This window comes from Sphaerodactylus townsendi, linkage group LG03, assembly GCF_021028975.2.
Source record: "Sphaerodactylus townsendi isolate TG3544 linkage group LG03, MPM_Stown_v2.3, whole genome shotgun sequence".
Lineage (NCBI taxonomy): Eukaryota > Metazoa > Chordata > Lepidosauria > Squamata > Sphaerodactylidae > Sphaerodactylus > Sphaerodactylus townsendi.
The window spans coordinates 65,681,218-65,696,982 of record NC_059427.1 but is presented as its reverse complement, the minus strand read 5'-3'; the positions used below and the strand labels follow the sequence as shown (position 1 = coordinate 65,696,982).

General features: G+C 45.8%; 1 protein-coding gene across 2 annotated transcripts in view; it reads left to right on the top strand.

The window, feature by feature from the left end:
* TWF2 (twinfilin actin binding protein 2) overlaps window positions 1–15,765 on the top strand; it is a 91,039-nt gene that overhangs the window by 14,709 nt on the left and 60,565 nt on the right. The window lies entirely within an intron of this gene.

The following is a 15,765-nucleotide window of genomic DNA, read 5'->3' as shown; positions in this document are numbered from 1 at the left end:
AGGACCACCTTCTAAAATCTACCCTCCAGGTAGGACCAGAACCACCATAGAGTGGAACCTCACAGTCCCAAATTTTACAATAGAATTTAAAACTGCTCTTGTTTTGGGCCATAAGTCCCTTGCATAGAGATTAAGGATCAAGCAAGAATTTTGTATGTGTGTGATATGAAAAGTGGCTGAGTGGGATTTTAATTCTTCCCCAGTGTGTTCATAATTCAAGCTGATGGTTAATCTCTAGTTATGTGCAGTTTTGGTGTTAGGGATAATTTAAATATGAAAAAAGAATAGGTGATTTTGCCCTTTTTGGACTTCATATTTCAGGAGGAGGGTTTGCATGATTGAAAGTTCTTCCATTTAAAGGCTTCTGGGTGTACTGAAGGCTAGCTTGTCAAGGAAACAGCTGTATTAGAATCTGTTGTTGTGTAATACTAGTTTGTGTAGAAAGGGTTTGTTTTAGTTTTACATCAGTGCCAACCTAAGAACATGTTTTTGGGGAGTTCGAGCCATTAAATATACTTTAATAGGATTCTGAGTCAATCTGTTTAAAATCATTGTCTTTAACATGCAGTTTTCATCTAGTAATCTGGAATAGTACAGTCCATGAAGGACTATATAATGTTCTATTTCTGTTCATTTGAATTGATTCAGTGTGTAGATTTATTTGTGGAACTCTGAAACTTTTCTAAAGAAGACTAATTAAACCTTTAAGAAAACCTTGTAACAAACCCTTGTGAAAGGCTGATGCAATATTGCCTGTTTGGCAAAGGATTCTGACCAATTCTTAATAAAAAGCATGTTTACTGAGCAATATAATTGAAAAGAGAGAAGCAGTGGCCAATGTTTATTAGCTGTTTCCTAGCAAGCATCACCAGATGGTGAATAACTGAGTGATGTACCTGTTTAGTCTCTACTTGTGTTCCCTTTACCTGCTTAGAGAATCTCACAGTGTAATGTGAAAGTCAAGCTGCTATCGACTCTTTGCAGTAAGAAAACATGAAGCAGGTCTTTTCACAAGGTGACTTTGAGATAGCTTTGCTCGGCAGTAAGTGCAAGTCCTCTAGCCCAAAATTGTGAGTGTAATCAAGCTACCTCAATAAAGGCACACCAGTTTCTGTAATCCATTCTCACTAGGGTGTGATGTAGTCAGTGCTATGACTACACTGCCTCTTGACCTTCCCAGCTTGATGGATGAGATGCCTTCATTGAGCTGGTGTGAAGTTCCTTAAGAGAACAATTGACAGCTGAATTTTATCTTATGAATTCTTTGAGGTATTTTTAACTAAAATTCTGGTGACATCCTTTTCTTGGAACAGAAAGCACTTGTACAACACAAGAAATTTGTTTTCTGGCTAGTGGAGAGCATTTTTGATGGGGAGAAGTAGCTCTGTGTTTAGAAATGAAAGTTGGTTCACACACTGTTTTTTCCTGAATAAAGCTGTTGATAAATAACCGTAGGGATGAGGTGTAGGGATGAGGTGTACTTTGACTCTTTGAAGTATTACAGTTGTGTGACAAGTATGTTAAGAGCAGGTTATCATTCTGTGAAGTGCTTGTGTCTCCGTTCAATTGAACTATGTAGGAGGGGGGGAATGACTGCATCCAGTCTTTATCAGTAGTAGGGAGGTGCTTCTGTGGTTTAGTTTTACAAATGAATGCAAAATGCAGTATTTTGATATATGTAGGTGCATGTGCTGGGAAGCCTGGATTGACCTGAAGCCTCAGTTTCATGCTATGTGTACATACCAAAGCAGCCACATTGGTGTGACAGTGAAGCAAACAATAAACTAGGGACTTTTGTTTAACAGCTGCAAAGTGAAGGGAAAAAATGTTCAGGACACAGAAGCTTTAACCCAAACAAAAGGCCTTCACTTGATACAGAGCTATAATTTTGTGTATGTCTGAATAATTAAGGCCATGCAAAGTTGAGTGTTATTGGAACAGAGGGAAGTTCTCTACAAGAGTGCACTTAAGAACCTTTCAGTGTAATAAGATGACTGTTGGGATCCATCCTTGTGGCTCTGGGTACCTGATACCGGATCCTTCTTTCTCCAGTCATTGCTTGACTGTCAGGAATCTTTGGGAGGGTGAATGACTAGCAACCATGAGATTGTTTTACAGCCTTAGAGTTCAGACAGTAATAAATACACTGGCATGACTTTCTGTGAAGCTGTGCCATTAGGGCTGTGTTTCAGATAGCCTGGGTTTGTCTTGGAACTAACCTCTCAATGTCTTATTGCCAATGCATCTGAAGGCAATGACAGTTGTTCTGAACCCTGATTTACTCAAGCTATGTCAGATGCCAGGGTCTTTGTTAATGAGGTCAATTAAATACCTCTAAATCAAGTTGGCTAAAAAACCATTTAAAGTCTCTTGTGGAGAGTGGCAACATGTGTTTGAAATTCTGACCTTTGCACGGACATATTGACACCTCAAAGACTTCATAGTTGGTATTTAGGATCACTGAGAGATGCCTAAATTAGACGGTCTAAAATATCCTCCACTGTGAAGCTGAAACAGTGACATAAAAGAAATACTGGAATATGATTAAGATGCAGAAAAATATTTGGGACTCTAGCATGAGATGTCAACACAGGGATTGTTCTCAGCTAGTTCCAGTGGTGGGATTCAGCAAGTTCGCACCACTTCAGCAGAACCGGTTGTTAAAATAGTGCTTGTAAACAACCAGTTGTTAAAGGGTTAGGGTTAGTACCAAAGCAAGGCCTATGAAACTCCTGTTAAATGAAGATCAGGGACATTTTGGAGCAGGTATTCCTTTAAAATAGCTTGATCCCAGCTGCTTATAACTTTTCAGGTAATAACCACCACCATGAGTTGTGGCTAGATTTGGAAGCAGATTGGTACTTGATGCAGATTTTTCAGAAGTGGCAAGAATTTGTCCCAGTATCCAGTTCCAGCAAACAACTTTGCTTTTATGAATGTTTTGATCTTCAAAGAAAATGGGCTGTAGAGCACTTTGCAGTAGACAAGTCTGGATTTGATCATGCTTTCAAAGCAAGTCCACACTTGGTCCATTCCCCAGTTAGCCAGAGCCCACAAGGAAGACCCATGCCTACATCTATACACAGAGATCTAGTAGCACCATCAAGTTGAAAGCCCGCTTTCTTTTTTAGTGCAACTCTTGAGTGGGTTGAATCCTCAAGCCTTTAGCATTTCAGTCTTACCTGGACTGAGCTTCAATTTATTGACCCACATTTCTGTTTCCAGATGTGGATTCAGGATGAGTCACATGAGTCAGTCTGAAAGGAGAAGTTTAGGACATATGGTACTGCATATGATTACATATAGATTTAAACTACACAGACAGGATTTAGGACCCAGATCAACTGTATCCCATGTTCTTGTACACCAGAGAGGCTAAAAAGCAGACCATGGTGCCCCTACTATTCATCACTAGCAGTAAATCCCATGGTATGAACAAATATAATGAGCTCTAGAAAACTGTTGATAAGTTAACGGCACCCACCAAGTGGGCCATTTCCTCTTCATTCAGCCCTACAACTTTCCACAGATAATGAAAACCTAGCCTAATTATTCAATAAAAAAGCTTACTTACAGATTTCACTCTCCTCGCATATACACACACAGGCTCCCCTAACTTTGCAAATGGGCTCTCCTTCCTAAGGTCCCCCCTCCACACACACAGAGAGACTTCCCTAACTTTGCAAAAGGGCTCTCCGTTCTCAGATTCCCCCCTTTCCCTCCACCCACATACAGACAGGCTCCCCTAACTTTGCAAACAAGCTCTTCTGGCTGAATTGTGGCTTGGCAGAATTTGTCCTGTGTTCCCAGGCAGGAAGTTCTTCGAAGTGGACCTGGTAGGTCCATGTGGGAAGGAGGAGTATGGTTTCCTACAGCAAGGGCTGCTGTCAAGTGTGTCCTTTCCCCTTTGGGAGAAACTTAATTTTATAGTAAAATAGTTAAATGGTTTGGAAGGTACTACACTTAATGGTATCAAAATCCCTGGTATAAAAAGCCCACTGGGAGATTCAGGAGTACTAGTAGGGTCAAACTCCTCCTATTGCTACACTAGCAATTGTTCATCAGTCAAAACACTTTCAGTTACAAAACCAGGTCAGAAACGAGATTGACATTTCACCTGCATCTATGGCTGGCATCTTTAGAGTTATGCCATGGAGAGAAACACATCTCGCCATGACTACCAGACCACAGCCACTTCTCTGGGCTTAGCCTAGCAATACCTATCAGATAGATGTAATGAATTGTGATAGGCAAGTCACACATGACTTTAGTAGGATGCCTTCTTCCAAGCAATTTTTCCACATCCTTGAAGTCATCCAGTGTATTCTGATAGTTTTGGATGCCCATTCCTCTCTCCTATGGGTTCATTTGGTTATAAGAATTTCATATTTAGGCATGTTAAGCAGTGTGAGTAATCTGCAATCCTGTCCCAATCCAAATTCTGCAGTGAGAAAAGATGAAATTGGTGACCAGTATAGGCACAGGCTCCCTAACACGTTTTGCTTCTACTATTCATAGGAAGAGGCAAGAACCTATTCTGCGCACTGAAGCCCTCACAATAGTGAGGGAAGGCCATATGTTCAATAGTAAGAATTCTTCAGTACCTAGATGACAACTGTAATGTTTCTTTTACAGATTTCAATAAAAAGAGCCAAGTGAAGCTGACAAGGAGATTTTCTGTCTCAGTGAGGCAAACTGGATGGAAATTCCAAAATGAATTTCATGGTTAATATGTGAAAACTGCTTTGTAATCGTAGCACCACCACCAGAACTGTTGCCACTAGCAGAAACAGGAAGGAAGGAAGCTGTAGCTTATGGTGGTGCAGATAGTTTGTGGGTCTTGGTACTTATGTGTAGGCTTCTGTGCAATTTCTTGCCACTCCCTAATGACAGCTAGTAGAAAAAATTATGAAAAATAATAGCAAGTAAAATATGTTTGCAGTTTTTATCATTTGCATAGATTTCTGCCTTAGTGTAGAATCTTTAAGCTTTTCATTTTTTCTGCTTGGAATGTCTTTGCACTTGGAGCAGCTAGAGGCTGAAAGCAATTGCCGGATAATGGAATACTTCACTAGTTTGACCTCCCCAATTTTTTTCACTATTGGTGACATGTCTTTGGGCAAGACAGGCAATTGGTCTAGCTTGCATATCTGACATTTTGGCATTTCCCTTGCATTTCACATGTAGCTTGTGCACAAATGTGCAAAAGTCAAAAATGGTTACCTTGTGCAAAAGTTGGTATCACTGAGAGTCTTGGTTTTCATTGTTCAAAAGTTGTCATTGTTGTTGGGAACAGACATTGAAGCTCAGGATATGGATGTTATTTAATTGCATTTATTGTATTTTTTACTGATAGTCGAGGTGGATTATGTAGTTCGAGACAAAGCAATCAGACCAGGATAATGTGTACAAATGACAGAGCAATAAAAGAAGATTGCAAATGGAGATTAGTGCACTAAAACAATATAATGCCTACAACAGACAATGACACTAAAGTGGACAAAGGTAAGTTTTGGTGTGAAATAATTTTGCTTATGAGGCATCCACTCTACAGACCAGGAGCTTGATGCCCTATGATACCGATATGGGCTCTGATGGCAACAGGGACTGATGAACCCAAAGCAGTGTTGAGTGACGGCTGCAGCAGTGTTTCAAAGCCACATGTGGCTAATAATTGGAATTGTGACAGCTTTCCTTTGTCAAGCAGCTTAACTGGATATTGGTGGAGCATTCACTCTCCACCTTTTGAGATGGCATTGTGTGCTGAACCTTCCCTGCAAAGGTGCTCTGTTACTAAGACTGATTAAACCCTCCAGATTACAAAGGCACCTTGTAATGAGCACTGGCAGCTCTAGCTCCATTCTGTAAGAACCAAATAATTAATCTCTGTTAAACCAGTAGACATTTTGCAAAGTAGGCAGCATTTACTTAGAAATGAGTAAGTGTAAAAATCTACAAACAGACTAATGATAAATGGATTATTTTGTTCCTGGAGTTATTCCTTGAGATACTGTTTTCAACTTTTGGCTGTAGGGCACATGTGTTAAATTGTTTTCGGTGGTGAATGCACATGAACATATGAAACTTCCTCATGCTGAGTCAGACCACTGGTCTATCAGAGTCAGGCTGTTACCTTCCCCATCCCTTACACCGTCATCCTTTCAACTGGAGAGGCTGCACATTGAACCTGTTGGCAAAGCAGATGCTGAACAACTTAGCTACATCCCCTCACCTTCATAATAACTAGACTCATTTCAGTTTGGGTTTGGGCCTGGCTTTGGAGTAGAAAACAGCCTTGGTTTATTTCACTACTAATCTTTGCCAGAAGAGCAATAAGAAGAGTGTTTCCTTGTTGATTTTCCTGGAGCTTTGGCTGGTTTGCCACACTGCTGACATGGTATCCTCCTGGAAAGGCTGGCTGGGATAAGAGTAGAGGGCATTGTACTTTTTACTTGTCCGACCAATTCCAGAAGGTGGTGCTGGAAGACTACTTTTCAGCCCTGTGACATTATGCTGTGGGGTCCTTCAGGGATCCATCTTGCCTCCCATGCTATTTAGTATTAACATGAAACCGCTATTTCTGTTTAACATCTGTGTTGGATGGGCCTTAACAGGTGCCTAGAGAAGGCAATGTGGTGGATAAAGGCCAGTAAACTGAAGTTAGCTTGGTGATTTGGCAAACCTGAATCACAGAAAAACCTGAAAAAGCCTATTGGCTTTTTTGGGGGGTTTTCTTTTACCAATCAAACCTCCCAGGTGTATTCAAAAAACAGAATATACTTGGGGCCAAAAAAGCTAGATAACGGTCCATTGGTACTCACCCTGAAGAGGCCTTCTCCTGGACGGCGATGAGGGCATCCTGGATGGGTGATTTCCAACCTATGCTCAGGGAGGCAGGACTTAATTGATGTCACTTCCTGTGCTGGGTTGGAACCTCCCCTCGATCCCCAGTCTCGATTGACGTAGCAGTATAGCAGAATTTAGGATCTCACGGAGGTGTAACAGGAGAATGACAACAGGTTAAGGCAACATATAACACAGAACACAATGTATAATGTGAAAAACGGAGCTCCAAGGCCAACTCTACTAAGTTAAACTCTTTAACTTTTTTTCCAAACAGTGTAACTTTGATGGAGACTATAACTGAGGAATAGGATGCCCTCATCGCCCAGGAGAAGGCCTTCAGGGTGAGTACCAATGACCGCTCTCCTGAGGCTTATATCGGCATCCTGGATGGACCCTCGAGCAGTGTCCCGTGAACCGGTGGGTAACTAGTCTCCGAATATGGGTCGAACTCGTGCCAAAGGCTGTCTTTGGCTGAAATGGCGTAGCTTATAGTGTCTAATAAATGACGAACTGAAGACCACGCGGGTCAGCTTCTACAAATATCCAGCGGATAAGGCGCCTTAAACGGCCAAGCGTTAGTTGCGGCGGACTCGCGGAGTGGGCTGTAATCCCCTGAGGGGACTGAAATGTTAGAGGGCTTTGTATGCCTCCACGATGCAGGTTTTGGAGCGTAGCTGAGGGATGCTTTGGACATCCAGCCTATTAGGGCGTGACGCTAAGAGGGACTCCAGTGTTTCTGATAGTTTCAGTAATGGATGATGAAGGCTTTGAGTGCCCCTTCTAACGCCTAAGTGGTTAAAAGTCTCTTCCTTTGGGTGATGGTGATAAAACGTTGAACTATGATCTCCTGTTTGAGAAACGTAGTGGCTACCTTTGGAAATGAAGGTGGGTCAGGGCGAGGTGACTACTCTGTCCCTATTGAATAATGACAGTTGTGAGTTAATTGATAGAGCTTTGTAGCCTGGATATCCTCCTCTAGCGTAGTGATTTGGCAATGAGGAATACTAGCTCATCTCGAGCCACTTTGGAGGTTACCGTCCTGAATGGGCCTGCGCGATGGGGTCTGGTAAGGGCTGATAGGACCGTATAAGTTCCGTACGGAACGATGAATTATCGGGGCTGTTTAGGAAACTCCCTTGAGAAACCCTTCAGAATGTCCGGATGTCCGTCACCGGCAGTCCCTGCATTTTGCCACACGGTGGAGAGACCGGCTAACCTTCAGAGTTGAACTCTCAGACCTTCGCCAAATCCTCCTGCCGCAGGTACTGAAGAATTTTGTGGGCCAGGAAGGACGAGTGGGTCTGCGGTTTTTTCTGCCCAGGAGGCGTTAAGTCTTCCATGAGGAATTATATATGCCGCGGTGGAGGCCTCCTGGAGGCGGTGCATGATAATGACCTGCTAGAATAGCCCCTTCGTTAGGTTCGATGCTCTCGCTGAAGGTCAGACAGAACCACGCTGGGTTGGGGTGACGCACTGCCCTGTGACAGCATGTCGCCAGTGGGGTGGTAACCGGAAGAGGCGGAGAAGTTACAGTTGCAGATTGACGAAAACCACGGACGTCTGGGCCACCACGGCAAGCATTTCAGAATAACCCTGCTTCCATCCAAATCTTTTCTGAGGAGTTTCGCAGAACTGGGGTTGAGGAATGCTGCGAGTAGGCCTTGGGCCATGGGCTGGTTAGTGCATCTGTTCCCTGTGCCTGGGGTGAAGTACCCTCGTGAAGTAACGTGGGCAACTGGGAGTTGTGAGGAGATGCAAAGAGGTCCGCGGGTGGGCTGGCCTAGTAGTCTGTGTTATCTGAAGGAAGATTCGGGATGGTTGCTATTCTGCCCTCAGGGATCAGAGACTGTCGCTGAGCCAGTCCGCCTTCGGACAAGCAGAGAATGCCCTGTATGTGTTCTGCCATAAGTGGACTGAGTGTATTCACCAGGATAATGGCTGCCGCTTCCCGATGAAGACGCCGGATCGGCGAGCTCTCTGATTGTTGATAAAATGGGCGGAGATGTTGTCGGTTCTGGACTAGAAGATGGCAGTTCTGGAGTTGCGTTGAAGGTAGGAAGGGCCAGAGGATGGCCTCATTTCAAGATGTTGATCGGCAGGCGAGCGAGAGGAGCAGGCTAAGTCCCCAGCGATGTCCTTGAGGTTCCCAGCCGGGCTAGCTGGCGTCAGAGAAGAGTTGCGTCGATGTGGGTAGAGGTAGACTTTTCCCTGCGAGGTTTTCCCGCTTTGACCACTCAGACAGGCTGTCGGTTGTTTGTTGGTCTGCGCGACCCGTCCCTTTGGCAGATCTGGAGCTAAGGACGAGGAACAACTGCAACATCCGGGCATGGAATCCTGCCCACTGTAACATGCCTATCACTGATATGAAAAGTCCCATCAGTTTGGCCAGTTGCAGGAGAGAGGCTTTGTTGGTCGAAAAGAAAGGGGATGACCGCTTTCTGGATTTTGGCTATCTTGGGTGGTGGGATGAAAAGGCGGTTGTGGAGGGTGTCCACGACAGTTCCCAGGTGTTCCATCCGAAAGTGAAGGGTTCAGAGAGCCTGTAGGCTGACAAGGAAGCCGGTTTGCTTAAGAGTGCGCATGACCAGCTGCAGATCCTGTAAGGCCTGCTCTTTGGATCGCTTTAATTCGACTAAGATGTCGCTTGCCGGTGAATATGGATGCCCTTGTTCCCCGAGGGCCATGATAGGGGTTAGAGGACCTTCTCGAAAACCTTCGAGGGCGTGGCAAGTCCAAATGGAAGAGATTTGTATTGAAGTGGTCTTGACCACTGCAAACCTAAGAAATCTTCTGTGTAGAGGGATTGATGGGAATATGGAGGTAGGCCCCGAGGTCCAAGGAGGTCAGAAGTCGCCTTGATCGAGTGCCTCTACGATGGACCTGAGGGTTTCCATCTTGAACCCGCTAAAACGGGATGAATCTGTTCACATAGCTGAGGTTGAGGGATGGCTCGCCAGTCGCTGCCTCTTGGGACGGGTGAAAATATGCAGTAGACGCATCTAACGCTCTGAGGGTGCTGGGCACTGCCCGGATTGCTTGAACGCGGAGTATAGATGACGGATTGCTCCCGTCTTTTTGTTTGTCCGGGATTGCATTGAGAGGGTAGGTGCGGAATCTGCATTTTGGGAGAGCGGAGAATTTAGGAGACTCGATGTGACCACCTCCTGTCCATTGAAGTTCACGTGGTCGCTTCGTCCACTGATGGTGAAAGTGTTGCAGGCCACCTCCCACCGGTATGTGATGGTAGTCAGGATTTCCATGTTCTTGTCATTACACTGGGAATTGTCTCGACTCTGCCCTGCTGGCTGCATTGTAGGGACGAAGGAACTGTTGAAAAGCATTAAGGGCTCATGGCAATGTTTGCTGTTGCTGTTGAGGTTGCCGGGAGGGAACCAACGCTACTCATCTCTGGGCTCCCAGCAAGTGTAGCGTTGTGTACGAAAGGTGTATGGTTTGAAGGCTGGAAGAGGATGTCTGATCAGACCTGACGATTCTCGCATGGATTTTTTGTTGCCCTTGGTTTCCACTTTGAACAGCATCTGCCCTCTTTCCCAAGAGGCGGGAGCCTATAATCAAAGGTGGAGACTTAATTGCTTGGAGGGAAGTCGGCTGACCATGCTTTTAACCAGGCTTTGTTCGACCACCGTACAAGTGCTAGGGCCCGTGGAGGCCAGCAGCATTGGGCTGCCAAGGTGGAGTCTGCCCAATAGGAGACGGCTCTTCTATGACGCCCACACCCTCTCTGAGACCTTGAGCTTCAGGAGGAGCATGAGAAGGAGGGCTACGCACCACACAACAGGTTCTGGCCATAGTGGGAGGATGGGGCGGTGAGCCTGATGGATAGGGCTGCTCCATCGTGGATCCGCTTTGAGAAAGACATCAGCTCTGGCGCATCTGTGGCGCCCTTCTCAGTTGCCTTCTCCTCGTCTCTGGTGACGGAGGGGTCAGCCAGACTGAGGTTTCAATTTTACTCGGGGCTGTAATCAGGGTGTTTTGATGATGCTGGTGAATGTGCTCAGGGAGCAATACAGCTGGGCTTTGAGGAAGGAAGGACAACCTTACTAGCCCCAGATTGAGCCACTCTCTGAATCCTCGAATTCTGGTAGGGGAAATGCAGGAGAGCCTCAGACTGGGAGGATTCTTCTTCCTGGGGACGCTTTGACTGACTTTTTAGAGGTGGAGGGGCCCTCACCTCAGCATCTACGGGATCTGCAACTCCAAGGCCGGGAGATGGCCTTGGCCATAAGGGGGGCAAGGTCCCTTTTTTTAAAGAGTCTAACGACTGTTCATTGGGCTCCTCAGGTCTCCCTTGTGCCCAGAAAATGCTCAGATGGTCCCTATTTCCCTTCACTGGCACCTCCTCCTCAGGGAGGTTAAGGGGATCCCTATAGGCTGGGTGGCAGGAGGGGTGGGTGGGAGAAGGATGAGGGAACTAGAGTGATGTCTAGGCTCAGAGCCTTCTCTGGGTGGGAGAGTGCTTTTTTTCCCCTTCCGCTTGGCTTCTTTTCCCTATCATGCTGTTCGATTCCTCCCTCATGGCTGTTCTAAAATCCCATTAGTGCCCTCTTAGAGGTACTCGGTCCAGGAGGAAGGATCAGGCAGTTGGGGCTGCTGAAGAGCAGGAGGGCCCTCCTCCCCATACCCCTTCTGGATCTTGCCTGTAAGGAGAAGACGCCGAGAATCCTCAGGGAAATGGCGCGGCGCGGGCTTGCTGGCTGGCGCTACGAAGTCGCCACGCCTCCTCCGCCATGCTTTCTAAGGTCTCAAACTGAGGATACAAAACGCTCCGCTGAGCTCTGGGATGCCGCGCGAAGCCACCATCCGCCCCAGGGACGCTGGTGCTCTGGCCTCTGTTCTGGGCTGCGGGAGGCTCCCGGGCGCTGCTGTCGGCCGGGCCAGCCTTTTTTTTCCTCCTTAAGCGCTGCGGGCTTAGAGAGGGAGCTGCACGCCAGCCCACCGGAGGCTTTTCTGGCTGGTTGGGCTCCTGTAACTGGGCGACGGGTTGCAGCCTCGCTCTCGGGCTGCAGACTTGTCAACGGTCTGGGGAGAAGCGAGCCGCCAGTAGGTAGCGCAGCCCGGGTTACTGTCCCAGTCAGCCTGCTGATAATTATGCTATGCGCTGGAAGGGAAGAGGATGTGAGACAAACAGGTAGACAAACTCTACAGTAGACAAGAACACGGAGAAGAGAAAGTAGCTTGGGCTGGAGCTCCAGACAGCGCTGCACTCCCTGCTGGAGGCAGGAAGAAGACTGGGGATCAGGGGAGGTCTCCAACCCAGCACAGGAAGTGACATCACTCAAGTCCTGCCTCCCTGAGCATAGGTTGGAAATCACCCATCCAGGATGCCCGATATCGCCTCCAGGAGAACATTCAACTTCTTTGGCTATTTAAATCTCCCTCACCTCCACCCCCATTTCCTGAGCCCACGTTCCCAAACCCTCTGAGTCTTGAAAAGCAGGGGCTGGAGGAGAGACAGCCCGATCCTGCATGTGCGACTGAGCAAGCTAGGCTTCCTCACATGAGGGACAGTTCCCAGCCTCCTGCATGCGGGGCAAAGCATGCAGGGTCGGCGTGTGTGTGTTTGTCCCATGTGGGATTTGGAAAGCGGGGCAGAGGGAAAGACAGTCCACTCCTGCATGTTGGACTGAATGAGCTCAGTACCCCATGCAGTATTGGTCTGCCACCTGTGCTTTCCAAACCTTCTGGTTGCCTGGCAAAAGGTATGAATACCAGAAACCACCTAAATTTTATCCGGAATATTTTTAATAATAGCTGAATGAAGTCAATGAATATCAATTTTATATGGCTTTATTGAAATATTCTGGGTTAAAAAACCCAAACCTAAAATTTCCCAATATATTGTATCAAGCCTAAAGTGAAGCTCAGACTAGACAAGAGTGGTTCTCTGGGTCAATGGTAAACATTCTTGAGGACTGACTCAACCTGTCCTGGAGGAGGTTGCTTGCACTCTGAAGGAGCTGGTTTGTAGCTTGGAGGTTCTGTTGGATCCCGATCTATGGATGGAGGCTCAGGACACCTCTGTTTCACTTTGGTTTTCTTTACCACCTTCAGCCAGTGTGCCTGCTTACAGCCCTTCATCAAAGCATGATTTGGCTGTGGTCATCCATGCACTGATTGTATCCAGGTTAGATTACTGTAACTTATTTTATGTGAGGCTGCTTTGGACACTGGAAACTTCAGCTGGTCCAAAATTGTGACTGCCTGGCTACTGTCAGGTGTGGGATGTAGTGACCATATCATCCCAGTGCTGCAAGATCTGCACTGGCTCCCCATTTGGTTCTGGGTACCATTCAGAGTGCTGGTTCTCACCTTTAAGGCTATAAACAGCTTGATGCTGAGGATAGTCCTTCCACACTATCCAGCCTGCCAGCTAAGAGCTTCCTGACAAGAGATGAGGTAGGTATCAACCAGCCACAGGGTATTTTCAGTGCTGGCACCTGGCTCTTGGAATGCCCTTCCCCTTGAGGCTTGCTTCCCACCTACCCTACTGTCTTCGTGATACCAAGTGAAAATATTTCTTTTTACTGAAGTTTTAACATTGTTTTATAGTTTGCCTTCAGAAGTGTTTAAGGCTTGTTTTGAGCTGCCTCATTTTTTATGTCGTTTTGTGCTCTGACCAAGTTTTTAATGCTGCATTTTAACCAACTATTTTTTATTTTTTGGTTTTTTTAAAATTAGGTTTACTTTGCAAGCTGCCTTGGGCAGGTAGCCTAGAGAGGCAGTATAGAAATTCTCCACAAAACAGCAGTAAAAGAAAAGCCCATACCAAAAAGAAAATATTAGTGTGCCACAATCCTCTGAAAGTATGTCTGTGCCCTGCAAACTAAGGGGGAGAGTCTGTCAATAACAGAGTACTTATGGCAGTGATGGCGAACCTTTTCCAGACCGAGTGCCCAAATTGCAACCCAAAGCCCACTTATTTATCACAAAGTGCCAACACAGCAATTTAACCTGAATCACCGAGGTTTTAGTTTGAAAATGGCTGGTCTGAGGTGTGTGTTACTTGGGAGTAAGCTTGGTGGTAGTCGGTGGCTTTGTTTTGAAGCAACCATGCTTTGTTTTGAAGCAACCACTCTTCGAATGGGTGAATCACGACCCTAGGAGGATTTACTCAGAAGCAAGCCACATTGCCAGCAAACGAGCTTACTCCCAGGTAAAGGGATTGCGCTTTAGTTCTTTGCATGAAAATCAGTGGGGTTTAACAGCACTCAACAGGGTTACCTACACTGCTTCCCCAAAACTAGGTCTTAGGTTTAATGCTAATAATCAAGCCCGCGGGCCCAGCCAGCCTAGTGGGGATTCCCCTACATGATGAACTCTGTGCGTGCCCACAGAGAGGGCTCTGAGTGCCACCTCTGGCACCCGTGCCATAGGTTCGCCATCACTGACTTATGGCAATAGAAGATGAAAGAATGCAGTAGTACTTGACAAGTTACTTTTCCAGCTTTATCAATACAACAAACTTACATTATGCAACTCACACACACCCTTCCTAGTAAAATAGCTATGGTTACTTCTATGTATTCTGTTATTGTGTCACCACCAAGCACAAAAGAGGCGAGAAGTCTGAGGGCTCAGCAGCAAGTCCAGTGGGCCTGCTTTGCCTAGAGTAGTGTTATCCCAGATGGCTGGTCGGTGCAGGCACCAGGCAATGTTGTCATTTGGAAGCGCAGACCCACTGAGGGCCTCACAGAAGCAGAACAGTTGAGAAACGATCAGGGCAAACTCCTTTAATCAATGAAGTTGGTGGTGTCAGGGGCCAGCTACATTGGCACCATGATTTATGTATAGCTATTTGGTCTCCATCAGGGAGAAGGCTTTGCACCCTTCTTGTCATATGAAATTAAGTGAAAAGCTTTCCTGGCCTGGTGGTTGTTGTAACGGGAAGAACAGGCATCCAGAACAGGCTATTAAACCAAATGATCAGTTGCGGTTAAGCCCCACCAATAAAAGTAATTGGGGATGCCCATTATCACTACTTCTATTTTGTTTGGATTTGCCTTCTAATTGCTTCAGCCAGCTATCATAGTCAACCACAGATAAAAGTAATACTAATGAGAGATTGCATGATTAAGGTCGAATACTGCATACCAGTCCCCTACCAAAGCTGCCCGGTTACAAAACTGTCTCACCGCTGAAAGGGCTAATAGATTCAGTGGGGTTCAGGTTCCCCTACTGATCTTTTAAACATTAATCACTGTCATGGTAACAAATGCAGTAGTGCATGAACACGCTGGGGTTTGCAAATTAGGAGCTTTAAACAAATTTACTTGCTCTCTCACACAGATTTTCCCTTTTCCCTTTCAACAATAACCATAATTTATCATTGCATCTATACTATCTACATTGCCTGCTTAACATTTACCTTTCTGTTTGGGGTTAGATAAGGAGAATCTGTGCTGAAGAGGGGTGGAGAAAGCTCTCCCAAGGCTTTCTTCCACTTTGAAAAACATAGTTCACAGGGGAGCACTGTTGTAAATGTAAAGATCCCTAAGTAGTGAAACCACAACACCTCAAGTCCAGGAATCTGATGGTAGCCCAGGGAGCCTTCTTGATATACATCGATAACTACAATTATTCTGATTACATCGTGAACTTTAATGATTTCTATTAAGCCTGTAATTCGTGTTTTCTCATTCACCTGTTACTGACCGTTCTTTCAGTTATTCTGTAAAAATAATGTAAGCACGTAATTCCTCCCAACTGAGAGACCTATACTTGCGTATGATTCATTCAATAAAAGAAATGGAAACTTGAAAACAGTCATGTTCAGTCATTGCAGCATTCTCAGTTGGGACTATCTTGCAATGGAGAGGTTTTCATTTGCCAGTATGTGCAGCCTCCCTTAGAGCTCAGTTGACTGATGTTCTCTTGAGTTTACAGGAGATTATCCTTGAA